The 16,358-nt window shown below is 43.6% G+C and overlaps 1 protein-coding gene across 2 annotated transcripts in view; it reads right to left on the bottom strand.

Annotated features, from left to right (window-relative positions):
* DICER1 (dicer 1, ribonuclease III) overlaps window positions 1–13,943 on the bottom strand; it is a 71,127-nt gene extending 57,184 nt beyond the window's left edge. For both annotated transcript variants that reach the window (NM_001435022.1, NM_203359.2), the window contains exon 1: window positions 13,804–13,943. The gene's annotated coding sequence lies outside the window, so the exon portion shown is untranslated. The remainder of the gene's footprint in view (window positions 1–13,803) is intronic.
* Window positions 13,944–16,358: the final 2,415 nt, after the last annotated feature.

Genomic DNA, 16,358 nt, shown 5'->3' on the forward strand with positions numbered 1-16,358 from the left:
CTCCAGGGGATCTTCCTGACACAGGGATCAAATCCAGGTCTCCAGCACTGCAGGCAGATTCTTTACCATCTGAGCCACCAGGGAAGGTGGCTAGAAGACATGGTAAAAATGAGGGGGTTTTGTTCACTGCTGCTTGGATGCTTAAACCTGACAAATAATACCTCCTTAACTCAAGGGACAAAGTTAATACCACCAATATTGGGACAAACTGACAATATGTACCTCCTAATGTGATGAACTGAGAAAAGAAATATCATTTGTCAGAAGTGCAAAACCTGAATGTAATCCTGAGGAAACATGAAAACAAAATCTGAGGCTCATTTTACATAGCAGCTGGCTTGTGCTCTTCAAAAATGTCACTATCACAAAAAAAACAGAAACAAAAAAACTGAGGAACTATTCCAGATTAAAAGAGAAAAGAGACAGGACAACTGAACACAGTGTACGTTCCTGTACCGAGTCTTGTATCAGGGAAAGGAAACTGCTACAGCGGACGTTTGGGGGATGAAGGAGGATCAGAAGATGCCAGCCCTGAATGTGCCAACCTGGCACTAAGGCAACAGAGACGGCAGACACAAGTGGGACTCTCTGTCCCCTCCGCCCCCGCCTAAGATGATAGCTACTAGCAAACGAAGGCCAACAATAGGGGATTCTTTATACGACTGCTACAACTCATAGATTTGAAAACTATTTTGAAACATAAAAGTCAAAAACAAAACTCTGCTAAATACTGACCTATATGTTTGACTACTAGAAGAACACAGAAAAACGGAACACGTCTTATTTTATCTCAGAACAGTATAAAAAGTAGTATTCAGTCTTCCCCACTTAAGAACACAAGCAAAACTCTCATCGTACCTTCTGACCCTTAAATTATTTGTTCACTCATTCAACAAATATTTATTAAGCAAAACATCCCTAAGGCAGACTTGTATCCTATAGGATGTGAGAACCTGAGGTGAGTTTTGAAGAACGTGCGGGAAGGGCACTGCTCGGGGAGAAGCCCACACAGGCATCGTGGGGACCAGCGGACAGCATGCGCAGAAGCACCTGAACAGGCGAGGCGACGGGCGGAACCACAAGCCGCGTGGCACAGTGTGCGGCCGCAGGGGAACGGCTAGACCGTCGCACGTGAGCAGGAGCAAGAGCATGAAGGGCCTTATAGGCAGCTCTACAGGGTCAGAAGCTCATCCCGTGAGCCTTTTGAGTCTCACTACTCACCAAGGGTTGTCACCGACTTAATCTCGGCCTGAGCCTCTATCAAGGCCCGCTGACAAGAACATCTAAACACAAGGCAAGAGACTCCTCGCTTGCCTCTTTCCTTTAGAGGGGACCCTCCTTCTCCTGGCTGCAATCACTGCCTTTACACATACTGGTTTGCCTGGAACCATCCCTGCTGGAGCACTGCAATCCCTTATCCCAGGAACCACCCACCCACTCACTCTAACCACGGATGAACCACAGCATAGGTCACCCCATCTCCAGCGCCAATTCACTATCCCTGCCTGCCTGTAGCATATTTCCACTTGGAGATCCTCACTTGGCTTTCAATGGAGCCTTCCCCAAAATTCCTTAAGTACAATTGATCTAAAAAGAAAGCTGAAGATCTGCTACTGCTAAATGCAATTTTTTAAAAAAACAAAAGACCACCACCCAACACACACACACGATTTCCCTTACCAGAATTCCAGAGATGTTTCAAGAAAGAAACGCAGCATCAGAATAAATGCAGTCTCCTAAGGGGCTTTCCTGGTGGCTCAGTGGTAAAGAGTCCGCCTGCCAATGAAGGAGACCCAAGAGACGTGTGTTCGATCCCTGGGCTGCGACGATCCCCTGGAGAAGGGAATGGCAACCCACTCCAGGATTCTTGCCTGGGAAATATTAATACCGTGGACAGAGAGGCCTGGCGGGCTACAGTCCATGCAGCCACAGAGTCGGACATGACTGAGCGCGCAAACACACACAAGGTAAGAACTTTTATTTCACCCAATTATGTTACAATTAAACCCAATATACATCATATTACAGGAAAAATCCAGATAAGACAGGAAAGGAAACAGGCTCCAAAGACAGGGTGGTGAATGAACCCATCTGTTAGCTCTAAGACTGCAGGTAAATAACTCCTCTCTCACTGAGTCTCATTTCTATAACAGGACCGACACAGATGGCAACCCCTTGGCTCACTCCTTCTCCCCTGCATAATTCACAACACAAACATTTAATTATTAGCTAAGTCAACGATGCCAATTAAATTAAAAAAAAACAACAGGTTAAGATGTTTGATGTGGGGAAAAAAAACTGCACATACTGGGAGAGGCGGTGAGAGACTGCAGGAGCCACACTCGAGAAGGCTCTCTGAGCCCTCTGACCCTCCCTGGAGGTCAATCAAGAGCAAGCTACGGGGTTTACAAATCTTGGGACTATAGAGAATGGGAAGAAGAGCAAGAACCGAAACTACAACTGCTCTCATCTTTCGGGATTTTCGTTCTCCTCTTTAAAAAAAAACAGGCAGTTACCCACCCTGGACCAAAAGACAAAACCGGCAGCTACCGTATCCTCAAGCTCATGTTTATAATCCTATACTGTTTGAACACGAGCGAAGCTGCGAGGACACCCAATAAGGACCTGCTTACACGCGACTGCAAAGATAAACGTCCGGCATCTCCAAGGGATCCCCTCAGTAAACTGCCTGAATGGCAAGCAGACGAAGTGACTGACACAGGGTATCCACCACTAAGAGCAGAAGACGGATCTGTCAGGTAGGGGAAACGTGATGAATCAAACCAGGACAGGGAGACAGCTCAAAGCCTTCAGTGGAGCCCCTCTGAGCTTAGGATAACATCTAAAACCCTTGCTGTGGCGACCTGCCCCTCCCTCTCCCCCACTGGCCAGGCTAGCTCCCCCAGCTCCTGCTGGCCACAGGACTCAGACCCTCCGTCGAGCTCCTTCCCAGCTCAGAGCCTTCACACGCACCATCCCCTGCTATCCGCTCCCCAATCTTCAGTCTGGTGTCACAAAGTCAACAGCTTCAGTTAAAACAGTTAAAAAACTTTTTCGGCACTCAGTATAGACAACACAGGTAAGCATTTTGCTAGAGCATTTGCTGCTAAGGCAAGACAGACTTCATACATGCATACGTGTTTAAATGTGTGATGCTAAAGAGGCCTTAGGAAATGCAACACATATAATCCCTATAACCAGAACCAATCCAAGTTCAGGCACAAGCACGATCTTCTTGAACAAATGAAGAAAGGCCAGCACAATGAGAAGCCCATGCAAGTTAACTAGAGTAGCCCACACAGCAATGAAGACCCAGCACAGCCATAAATTAATTAAATTTAAAAACAATAAAATAGACAATACTGACGTATCACGTGATTAAATGCTGTAACTTGATGATGCAACAGAGAATGACTCACACATTTAAACTCTTGAGTAAAAAAAAAGAAACTGAACACAAAATCTCACCATATAATTTCCATGATAGAAAGTTAAAAATAAGGAAAAGTAATTAAGTCAGAATGATGTTTGCTCTTTTTTGGAAGAGGCTGGTGAGGGGAGAGGGAAGTGCCTGAGAGGGGCCATTTAGAAACCTTACAAAATACAATATAAAACAAAACCTTATAAAGTACGGGTCATACGTGTTCCTTCATCTGGGCACTGGTTACAAGCACGTTCACTTTGTGTGTCCTTGTGATTCATGTGCTTTCCTGTGTCACAACTGAAAGTGATTTCACTTAAAGCTAATTTTCAAGGAGAAGTAAACAATCCTCAATACAATGTGTAATAAAGTCTTCATTTACCATGGTAAGTACAGTTTCAGAGTAAAGAAGGAAAGTGAGAAAATTTACTTTTATTAAGCATTTACAGTCTCTCATCTGGTCTAATCCACAAAGCAACACTAAGACAAGAATTAACTCCACTTTACAAGGATTTGAAATAACTTGCCCAAGACTATTTGACTAATAGGAGAGGTGGGATTCTACTTAGAATTTGGTTGACTCCAAACTTTTATTTCCACAATATACAAAACACCATGGTCTCAAAGGAAGTGTCAGTTTACACGGACTTACCAATCAAAGTATCTATGTGGATATGTTTCTTTTGATCTCTCCAGGGGGTTGAAAAAGAATGGACCCAATTTAAGATTAACAGATGCCCAATGGATATTTTATTTTTAACTGAATCTGCACAAACACAGATAAGAAAATACTGTTTTAATTGTAAAGCTGTAACAGCTTAAATCAGCCCTGTCGATGGATAGTTCTCCTGGCCTTTCTAGTCTAGGAACATAGGTACTCAATAAATACACAAACAGACTGTATCTCACCATTTTTTTCAGTATCTTTATCACATTTAGCTGAAGACTAAACATGATTTACTCCTTGATACAAACGCTACCTAATGACTTCTCCAGTGGAATAAATAAGTGCTACTTTAAGAGAGATGATTAACATAAAGGGGGTTCAGACATAGTGAAATAATTAGACAAATTAATATTATGGAAACTGCAATGTACTATGTAACTTTTTCACCACTCAGCACAGACAACACAGGTAAGCATTTTGCCAGAGCATTTGCTAAGGCAAGACAGATTTCACACATGCATGTATGTGTTTAAGTGTATGCGTGCTATTGAGGCCTTAGGAAAATGATTTATTTCCCTACTCCTGGCCAAAATATGGACCCAACTCATATGTAAAAAGCTACCCCGAATTCTCCTAATGTTCAGCAACAAAAAAGGTAGAGATTTATAAAGACTGATTATAAATAATAATAGTATTCTTCATCAGAACTCTGTCATATGTCAATGAAAACTACTTTTTAACAAATTATCCCCAAAAGAAAGCACCCTCTAACAATGCTTCATTTCATATATTTTATTGAATAAGAGCTGGAAACTGAAGTCCATATATTACATAAGCAATAAAGAATTACTCTTTTTAGGTACTAATAGCATTTGGAAATTATAGCTTGCCTTAACTCCAGTAGAATATACACACTGCATTTAAATGTCTAATTTAAATTATTCTATTATTTGTTCATATATCAACAAGATTATGCATTTTCCTCCAAACACCAAAATTATGTTTGATCTAACACAAATAAATTACCTGGGTTCATTATATGTGATAGGTACATATAAAGATTTTTAAATTAGGGTTTTTTTTTTTCTTTTTAATGTTCAGCTATACAATATACAAGTCTATGGACAAAGGCAGGTAATCCCAGTATTGTGTTATATGCAAAATTTAATAAGCTTTCAAAATTAAAATAAAAGAGTGCCTATCAAATATTTTTCCTCATTCATAGTATCAGAGGCCTCTCAGTGGGCTGCTTGCTCTACATCATAAGGATCAGATCAAAAGTTAAACAGCTCCTATCAGATTCTCATTCATTAATAATCATTTACTAAACTGTACCTCTCATACAGTTCATGGCAAGAATGCTGGCAGGAGGAGAAGGGGATGACAGAGGATGAGATGGTTGGATGGCATCACCAAATCATGGATATGAGTCTGAGCAAGCTCCGCGAGATGGTGAAGGACAGGGAAGCCTGGTGGGCTACAGTCTATGGGGTCACAAAGAGTCGGACACGACTGAGCGACTGAACAACAACAAAGCTGTACTAGATGCAGAGATAAAAGATGAAAAGACTCAATTCTCTCTGAAAGATTCTGCCATCCTAAGGCAATATCCGACCTGATCTACTTTCTAAGCTTTACTTCCCGAGGTTTTCACCTTAAGTTTCCCGCTCAGAACATCTCATGATTCCACCACTACTTTCTTACGGTCGCTACATTTGACCTCCACGCTTCTTAACAAATGCAGCCTCTCTTTTCCAGGTCTCACATTTAATCTAGATTCAGCTTGAAACGGAGAAGTCTCTGAATTACATGAGTGCTTCAAAGATTACCAACCACAAGACTTGGAGACTTACAAATGTTCTCAGTTTAAAAGTGAGAAAACCAAAACTAAGTATAGAAAGGCCAGGCGACCTGCCCTTAAAGACACATCTAGTTATTTAGAAGTAAAGCCAAACTAGGATGCAGGTTTCCTAACCACTCATTGTTTTACACTGTTCATTCATCCCACTGATCATGTCTGCCTCAGTTTTCTGGAACTGTGTTGTTCCCTGGTTAACCAACTACTTCTCTTTATTTGTGTACATATAGTTTAAATTGGCATCCATGGATGGGGTCCCACAGGGGTCCCTGTACCTCCTACGAATGTACATAAAATTCTGAATATGCACATGTACACTTTTTCTGGGGATAAGATTCATATCTTTTGTCAAATCAGGAATCTCCAAAGAATAAGACCCACAGGGCTATATCAAGTACACATGACATACATAAAAAGTTTACGCTGCTTCAAAATATAGATTCAAGGATAATGCACTTATTCATACATAACAGAGGAACGATGGTTATGTAGGAAAGTTAGCAATTGGCTCTGTTACGCTTGGTATCACTACTACAGGGACCCAACTAAGCTGAACCATCTGATCCACTACAGACAAGCCTCACGTAGAATGAAGTGAAAGTCACTCAGTCTTATCCAACTCTTTGTGACCCCATGAACTACAGTCCACTGAATTCTCCAGGCCAGAATACTGGAGTGGGTAGCCTTTCTATTCTCCAGGCGATCTTCCCAACCCAGGGATCAAAGCTAGGTCTCCCACATTGCAGGCGGACTCTTTACCAGCTGAGCCACAGGGAAGCCCTCACACAGAAGACTTATCTGTGAAATACTGCTCTCAAGCCCTTTTTCTTTTTCATCTTCCATTATAAAACTAAACATACATCTCAATATTCAAAAATTTGGGGAGAAATCACAACATAATCGAATCACATTAAGAACAGATTTCCTCTAATGTACATATTTGAAGCAATATCAGCTAAATTTTATGCTGGTTGTGGGCTAGAACTGGGCTAAAGGTTTAAGAAACTCAATTTTTCCTTACAACCTCAAGAAATAGGTACTACTATCAAGACCGGATTTCAGATGAGGGAGCTGACTCAGAAAGACCACCAGACACCCTGTGCTCCTCATGGATAAACTCAAGGAAGCAGAATTTGAACCCCTCTGACACCAAAGACTTGCTCTTAAACATTCTTATAATGCTTTGATAAAATATTAATATATTTAATTTTGCAAAAGGAAAATAGCTGAAAATACAACTAATAGGAGCTACTCTTGAGTGACGGCCAAGCAGCGGGACAGGCACGAGGAGATACCACTTAAAACTCCGGCTCATCATGTTAAACTTACCCTCTTAAAAAAGTCTCTGCCACTGCCTTTCTCTTTCCCTTCAAATAGGATTACTGACCTAACTCCTTAATCAAAGAACCTTTCTACATCATGTCAAAGATCAGCTCTTAAACTGAGATCCTTCTCTTATTATCTGAGCTCTTTAAACACTTTATTTTAAAATTCTGGTTCGCTGACATGTTCTAATCCCCAAGAGAATTTCCAAATGTTTTCTAAATTCCTACTTTATTGCACACATTGAGCTGTCACCTAAAAAAGAACCACCACGACAACTATCAGGTTAGCCAGCTTCAGCAATAAGAAAGCCTACAACACCAGGAAAACTCCCAATTTAATAGCGATTTTCTTCTATGAAATTCTTAATTCTCTCTGTTCATAATGCTTCCATACACCTGATCATGTGTCCTCACCTGAAGAACCAGGCAGCATGATCTGTCCAAAATCAGAACAGTATTGATTTAAGCAATATTACTTTACATAGAACTGTTAGCTTCTAAGTCTTTTAAAAACTAATATAAAATAAACTAATTTATTCACTTGGCAAATCTGAGCACCTTGTTTATGTCAGCACCGTTCTGTTCTACCCTTACTATCCTTACAATTCTATTTGTTTGAAAGGATAGTACATTTAACAGAGCATGACACTTAATGTTACCATGAGCTTCAAAAATCAGAATACTAAGACCAAAATTCAAGTCTTCCATGTCTTGAATCTAGTTACTCTTACTGACATCCTCAGACAAGTTTTCTTGGGGCATCTTCTTAGTCACCTACTTAAAATGGATAGCAGCCTTGCATACTTAAAAAGAACCACCAATTCAGTGACGATTTTAGGGAAAATAGGAAAACAATTTGTACTCAAAATTTTTAAAAATTTAAAAAAATTTCTTACATGACTGAAAATTTCAATTTCATCAGTTCAGTTCAGTCGCTCAGTTGTGTCCGACTCTGCGACCCCATGAATTGCAGACACCAGGCCTCCCTGTCCATCACCAACTCCCGGAGTTCACCCAGACTCACGTCCATCGAGTCAGTGATGCCATCCAGCCATCTCATCCTCTGTCGTCCCCTTCTCCTCCTGCCCCCAATCCCTCCCAGCATCAGAGTCTATTCCAATGAGCCAACTCTTCGCATGAGGTGGCCAAAGTACTGGAGTTTCAGCTTTAGCATCATTCCTTCCAAAGAAATCCCAGGGCTGATCTCCTTCAGAATGGACTTGTTGGATCTCCTTGCAGTCCAAGGGACTCTCAAGAGTCTTCTCCAACACCACAGTTCAAAAGCATCAATTCTTTGGCGCTCAGCCTTCTTCACAGTCCAACTCTCACATCCATACGTGACCACAGGAAAAACCATAGCCTTGACTAGATGAACCTTTGTTGGCAAAGTAATGTCTCTGCTTTTGAATATGCTATATAGGTTGGTCATAACTTTCCTTCCAAGGAGTAAGCGTCTTTTAATTTCATGGCTGCAGTCACCATCTGCAGTGATTTTGGAGCCCAAAAAAATAAAGTCTGACACTGTTTCCACTGTTTCCCCATCTATTTCCCATGAAGTGATGGGACCAGATGCCTGTTGAGCTTTAAGCCAACTTTTTCACTCTCCACTTTTCACTTTCATCAAGAGGCTTTTTAGTTCCTCTTCACTTTCTGCCATAAGGGTGGTGTCATCTGCATATCTGAGGTGATTGATATTTCTCCCGGCAATCTTGATTCCAGCTTGTGTTTCTTCCAGTCCAGCGTTTCTCATGATGTACTCTGCATAGAAGTTAAATAAACAGGGTGACAATATACAGCCTTGACGTACTCCTTTTCCTATTTGGAACCAGTCTGTTGTTCCATGTCCAGTTCTAACTGTTGCTTCCTGACCTACATACAGATTTCTCAAGAGGCAGGTCAGGTGGTCTGGTATTCCCATCTCTTTCAGAATTTTCCACAGTTTATTGTGATCCACACAGTCAAAGGCTTTGGCATAGTCAATAAAGCAGAAATAGATGTTTTTCTGGAACTCTCTTGCTTTTTCCATGATCCAGCGGATGTTGGCAATTTGATCTCTGATTCCTCTGCCTTTTCTAAAACCAGCTTGAACATCAGGAAGTTCACCGTTCGCAATATATTGCTGAAGCCTGGCTTGGAGAATTTTGAGCATTACTTTACTAGAGTGTGAGATGAGTACAATTGTGTGGTAGTTTGAGCATTCTTTGGCATTGCCTTTGTTTGGGATTGGAATGAAAACTGCCCTTTTCCAGTCCTGTGGCCACTGCTGAGTTTTCCAAATTTGCTGGCATATTGAGTGCAGCACTTTCACAGCATCACCTTTCAGGATTTGAAAGAGCTAAACTGGAACCTCAAAAATAAGGCTTTTCTCTCTGTATTCATTCACAGAGTATATACCTCCACACAAGCAATCCTACTTTTTAGACCAACACACATTCCTGAAGACTGGCAGACAGAATCCTGAAAATCCTGACTGCCTATATAATCCGGAAAAGAGTACATTTGTGAATGAATTATTATTCAACATCTGTCAAAAGCCTGAACAACACAACTGACCTACTAGGGATATCGTCTGAAGGATAAATTAACTAAACTCTAGTGAATCAAATCACGAGAATGTCTATATCTACATTACTAAAGCTTTTCCATTATGCCTGAGGCCTTTATCCAGTTTCTCTAAAATGGCATGTGAGAAATATTTCTCTATCATTTGCAAAATGTAAAAAGTTTTCTCTACATATTGTTAATGTCATTTTACATAAGAATTCAGATGCGTATTCATCATACAAGAGAAAAGGTTGCTTTTTCCTGCTTAACTGGTATACTTCCTTTCATTAATCAATATCAACTATAATTAGTCCTGCTTCCTCTTTTTCTTTTATTAATATTTAAAAAACGAAAACCTTTAGTGACATGCAGACACTAATTATCCTTGTTGTAAGCTTCTCTTCTAATTCTCTCCAGCTCCCTCCACACCCTACCCCTCCTTCAACCTTCACCATTATTTTCACTGTCCTCTCAAACATCTATTATAAGACCACCTCAAAACCTTTCTCATAGTAGGCAAATAATAAAACACATACACCCATCGGGCTTTGAAAATGAGCTGAACGCTGGAATATCCAAAATGCAGAGCACAAGGACAAGTCACTCAGCTCCAACTTAATATTTATGCAAGTTAAACATGGACCTGAGCGGTACCTTCCTTTCCCATCCAACAGAGCTCCATGATGGACCAACTGAATGAATGCAGTTACCTGCCAAATGCTGGTAGGAACTGAGATCATAAAAATTAGTAAATCCTGGGTTTCAAGAAAATTAAAGTCTTCTATTAATAAACAGTTCCTATTTGTAATACAGTATAACCATCTGAACAACCCTGAGAAAACTCGGCAGTAAGTTCTGAGTCAAACGTGCTGATGATCAAGAAACAAGTGGACCGCTTTTGGGGAGATACTCCAAAGAAGAAGAAGCTGGGGTTCCAACAGGTATTTGTTCACCTTTGTACAAATATTTTTTGCTATTTGTTCATAGGAGCATCGCTCACAAGGCCAAAAGATACAAACAACCCAAGAGTCCATGGGGGGATTAATGGATAAGCAGACACATACCTACATATCCGTGAGCAGGAGATTCAGAGACGGAAAAGAAAATGGTGGTTGCCTGGGCCTGGGAGGAGGGTGGAATGGGGAGTTAGTGTTTAATGGGTACAGTTTCAGTTGAGGAAGATGAGAAAGTTCTGGAGATGGACTGGTGGTGATGGGAGCAAAACAATGTGAACGTACTTAAGGCCACAGAACTGTACAGTCCAAAGTGGTTAAAACGGTATGTTCTGTTGTATTTTACGACAAAAAAAAAGGGGGGGGGGGAGAATCTTACTCAGATAATCAAAGGCCCCATGAACATTTAAGACAAGAGTTTCATTCTTTTAACAAGTACTAATTAAGGGCTTACCTGCAACTTATGCAGGTTGTTCCCCTAAAATTCACTTGGAACAGCAATGTAATGTTGGGAAAAGAGCCCACATGCAAAGATTCGGAAATCAAGCCATGACTCAGTGCTAGCTCTGCCACTTCTAGATTCACAGCTCTCTGAGTCTTAGCTTCCTTGCATGTACACACAATAAGACAATATTAAATCTGTCTCAGGGTCACAGTGTGGATTCAATAAGAACATAGATAAAAGAACCTGAAATATCTTGGCATATATTACCAGGAACTTCTTATTAATAAATGTTTCCCTTTGCTCTTTAGCCACAAGTAATGACCACAGGATGCTAAGGTCACAAGTGAGAGAATGTCAAAGAAATACCTACTTTCTCAAACGAAACAAGCATCTCATACATCAGACAGTGGCAGGGTATAAATCTCTCAATGTCAAAAAGTCACCCTTCCTCAAAGGCAGCACTACACTAAAAGTACAACCCACTATACACGGCCACAAAATCACTATCAAATAGGAATCATTTGAGCCACACCAAAATAAAATGTTTTCTAAAACCAAGCCAATAACATTCAGAAATGGCAAAACCACCATGCTTGACAACTCATTCACAGTGCCACAGGTATGGCACAGTAGACAGAACTTAACCTTTCATGATGAGATGACAGCATAAAAGGTAAAGCAAACCCTTATTATAATAATTGTAGGAAAAAGGTCTTTTCTCCCCAAATTCAATGTGTACATCTTTTCTTAAAACAGCATTTTGATGCCCTGAATAAATCCATGAAATGTTCACAGTGATCATATTAAAAGCACTCTTTGTAGCGCTTCTAATCTACAGTATTACAAAATATGTCCCACAATGAAAATTTGAAAAATTATATCTAAGTATATACAGCATATATTACATATAATATGATTTGCCACAGAGAGCTACTAACAAGTTTTGCAAAATAAACTGATTATGCCCACCTAGTTCCCAAAGATATTAATACTAAAATTACTATTCACTAGCGCCCTTATTCAGAATCTGTACCATCCATCCTCTAATAAATTATTGGAGCCCTTGGCTAAAATGTGTATTTTTATTTAGAAAATGTAATGTTTATACCAATATATTTTCAATGTAGTTAACCTTTACTAAGACACATTCTATATATATTTTTTATTTTTCTTTCCCCCCGAGTTACTTTATTTCTAATCTGTGCCCTTTTCCATTCACTGCTGCACATGAAAACCAAGCAACAGGAAGAGAACTGAACATCAGGATTGTGAAGATCCAGAAAAATCCAAGGGGCTTCCCTGGTGGCTCAGAGATAAAGAATCTGCCTGCAATGCAGGAGACCCGGGTTCGCTCCCTGGGTTGGGAAGACACCCTGGAGGAGGGCATGGCAACCCGCCCCAGTACTCTTGCCTGGAGAATCCCATGGACAGAGAGAGAAGCCTGACAGGCTACATACAATCCATAGGGTCGCACAAGAGTTGGACATGACTGTAGCGAGTAAGCAGCAGCAGCAGCAAAATCCAAAGCACCAAAAAAGCAAAGACTTCAAATTAAAACTCTTTCATCAGCTGAATATTTGTAAATATAGTCACCTCAATACTTAAAACTGATCATCTGGGTAAATAAGGTGTCCCTGTAAGCATGACTTTCTCCACAAAAGCATGGACTGAACACTCTACAGTAAATACTCCCTCACTCATCTGTCTTTGCAAATCTTCAGGCCATTAAAAAGACACATTAAGTGGTCTGCTAGCTCTACACTGCGGGCAAAACCCTGGAGGAACTCAGCTTTTCTGAAAAGTCTACCCCCACCCCACCCCCCCAAAAAAAAATCTGCAGTGCTAACTTAAAACATACAGATGTGCCAAGGATTGAAAAACCCTTTGCCAAAGCCTCGCTTTGCAAGGGTCCAGGGGCGTGCTGGCACCAAAAAAAAAAAAAATCGGAGAGGAGGGGCGAAAAGATGGCCTCGGCCACCCGCCCCCTGGGGACCCAGAGAGCTGGTCACCTGCCAATAGACACGAACAATCCTCGCCCGGGCGCGCCCGCGAAGGCTCGCGCTTTCCTGCCAGCGCAGGAGGGCCCAGCCTGCCTTCCCTCCCGGCCCCCTCGAAGGTGTCCACCCAGGAGGCCAGCGCCGGCCACCGCGCAGCCTCCCGGGGATGCTCCCGAGACGCGGCGGCGGCGGACCCCACGCCACCCTGGTGCGCGCAGCCGGACCTGTCAAAGCCCAGCTCTCCGCGGGCCGGGGGTGGGTGAGTGAGCGGCGAGGACCCCCCCGCGCGCTCCACTCCGGGTGCGGAGGCGCCAACGTGCCCACCCGGTGCCCAGGCGACCCCGCGCACAAAGTCCCCGGGAAGCGCCGAGTCAGGACGCACGCCAGCGAGTCGGGGCTGCGCCGAGCCCGGCGGCGCGGGGACCCGCCCCGCCCAGGACCTTGCGAGGAGGCCGCGCCATATGCCCCGCGCCGGTCTCCCCACCGGAGTCCGGAGCCCACGCGGGCCTCGGCGGCGCGCGGAGACGCTCCCCGCTCCGCCCCCCACTCCCGGGACACAAAAGCGGCTCCGCGGCGGGGGAAGCCCCCCTCACCTGCAGCACGGGGCGCCGCGGGCCTTCGAGAACCATCGGACCCCCGCTCCGGCGCGCGCGTCACAGCCCAGGCCTCCCGGTGCCGCCCGGCGCCGCCGCCGCCGCCGCCATGTCCTCCCGCTCGCCGTCGCCTCGTCCCCGCTGTCAGGTCACTCCATCCAACCTGGGGCCTGGAGCAGCCCGCGCCGCGCCGCGCCTCCGAGCCTCGACCCCTCCCGCCGGCGCCTGCGGAGACTGCGCAGCGCCCGGCTCGCTCGCGGCCCGCGCACGGCCCCGCGGCAACGGCGCACGGCGGCTTGGAGAATCTCCCCGGCGCCCGCGCCCCCGCTCTCCCCCGCTCGCCCCGCGCCGGCATGAGAGCGAGCCTGTGATTGGACAGCGCGCGGCGGTGAAAGGTTAATCCCGGCCCCCCAGCCACTCAGGAGCCGGGAGACAGTGGACGCGAGCGGCAGAGGCCCCTGGCGGTGTTTGCGGCCCGGAGGAGCCGGGGCTGGACGTGGACGTTCAGCGGGCCCGCGCGGAGGCCAGGCACCTTCGCCGCCCGCCCGGTGCCTGCACGCCCGGCCTGCGGACGCTCGCTTGGCTCGGCGAGAATTCTGCTGGCGCTCGGAATTCGTCCGCCTTCATGGTTGCCCCTTCTGGCACGGACCGCCCCCTAAACGTGGCCCTTCGCCTTGGCCGTTAATTGTTCTCCCGAGAGCTCGGCGCTCTTTTTCACCGCCCCATCCCCTTTTTAAAGGACCGTCCCACTCGCCTGCATTTCCCCAGGGTTAGTGGTCCAGGGCCCTCCGTATTAGGGAAGACAATTAACCCCACCTCCTTCCCCCAACCCACCCCATCCCCAACCCGGAACTAGGATGACCAGAAAATGAGATGAGGGCAGCGGCCCCACTTATGTAAATAGTTTATTTGAATAGATCGGAACCTTGCACTTTATCTTGTAGCTGTGAATTAATATGGAGGTCCAGTAAGTGACTGGCTAAAAGAAAATCGCATTAGTTTATTCCAAAATATGCATGTCTTCCAGATGGCTCACCTGATAGACTGGTTTACTCCAAAAGAGGTAGCATAACCGCAACCATGCTTCTGCTAAGAGCACATAGCACCTACCGTGTGCTAGACACGTCTAGGGCTGCGCTGATGCAAAGAGGGCTGTCGACCATTTAAAATACGGCTAGTGTTGATTGGGGGTTTCCCTGGTGGCTCAGACGGTAAAGAATCTGCCTGCAATTTGGGAGACCGGGGTTCGATTCGTGAATTGGGAAGATCCCCCTGGAGAAGGGCATGGCAACCCGCTAGTATTCTAGTACTCTTGCCTAGAGAATCCCCGTAGACAGAGGGGCCTGGCAGGCTACATACAGTCCATGGGGTCACAGGAGTCGAACACGGCTGAGCGACTAAGCACAGCACAGTCTTAACTGAGATAGGAGACCTGAAAATCAGATGTATGTTTTCCTTACCAAAAAAGAATATGAAACCACACTACTATTTGTTATATTCATTACATGTTAAAGCAATAATGTTTTTGACATATTGGGATAAATATTGGGGTTTTTTTTAATTTGAATTCTAGGAAGTATTTAATGTCTTTTGTGGCTAGCATTATGTTGCTATTGGACAGGCTGTTGTAAGCTTTGATTTTCATGTGGATCCTGTAAAGCAGATGCTGTTGCTTGCCCTCCATTTTATAATAACAGAGGACAGAAATTCATAACCTCTAGCAAGTAAGCTGCCAATAAGTGAACAACTTAGATTTGAACCCTGGGGATCTGGCTTCAGGGCTGGTACTACAGTGCTCACATTTTGATCGTTATATATACTGTCAGTTGGCAAGATGTTTCACAAACATAGAATGTTCATGGGCAAAATTAGGAAGTAGAACACTCTTTGTCAGGTCTCCATAGAAATAATTTTCTTATATGTATCAAGCATTTATATTGCACTATAGGCAGAAGGCCTCCCCAGGTTGCTCAGTAAAGCCTTTTTGGAGATGATCCTTAGAAGAATGACATCTCTGGGTAGGGATAGGCACTGGGGTTCACTAATAGTGGAAATTTGTGGGCAGGTAAAATTTTCATTCTCTCCTATTGTCCTCTCAGTCTGTCAAGACTAGCTGAGCTTCTCCTTCACCAGGTTTGTCTGATTTTCATCAGGGTTGTTTTTTTTTTTTTTTTTTTAAACTTTTAAAAAGAGTATTACATATATGGTTCATTCATTAGAAAGCATAAACAGGTATACAGTAAAAAGACTCTCCCACACCCGTCCCCATGCTCCAAACAGGTAAGCACTGTTCCTTGCACATTCTCCCAGATGATTTTTTTATACAGTAGAAGCCAAGACATTCCTCATTTACAAAAATGATAGTGTGCCATACACATTAACTCTTACCTTGCTTTTTGTAACAATATATCAAGAATATACGTCTATAGCAATAGATACAGAACTCCTTGCTATTTTTTTTCAAATCTCCATAACATTTTATTGCAGGGATATGCACATAATTTAACCAGTTCTCTATTGATGGACATTTAGACTTCCAGTCTTTTGTAATTGAA

This window comes from Bos taurus, chromosome 21, assembly GCF_002263795.3.
Source record: "Bos taurus isolate L1 Dominette 01449 registration number 42190680 breed Hereford chromosome 21, ARS-UCD2.0, whole genome shotgun sequence".
Classification (NCBI taxonomy): Eukaryota; Metazoa; Chordata; class Mammalia; order Artiodactyla; family Bovidae; genus Bos; species Bos taurus.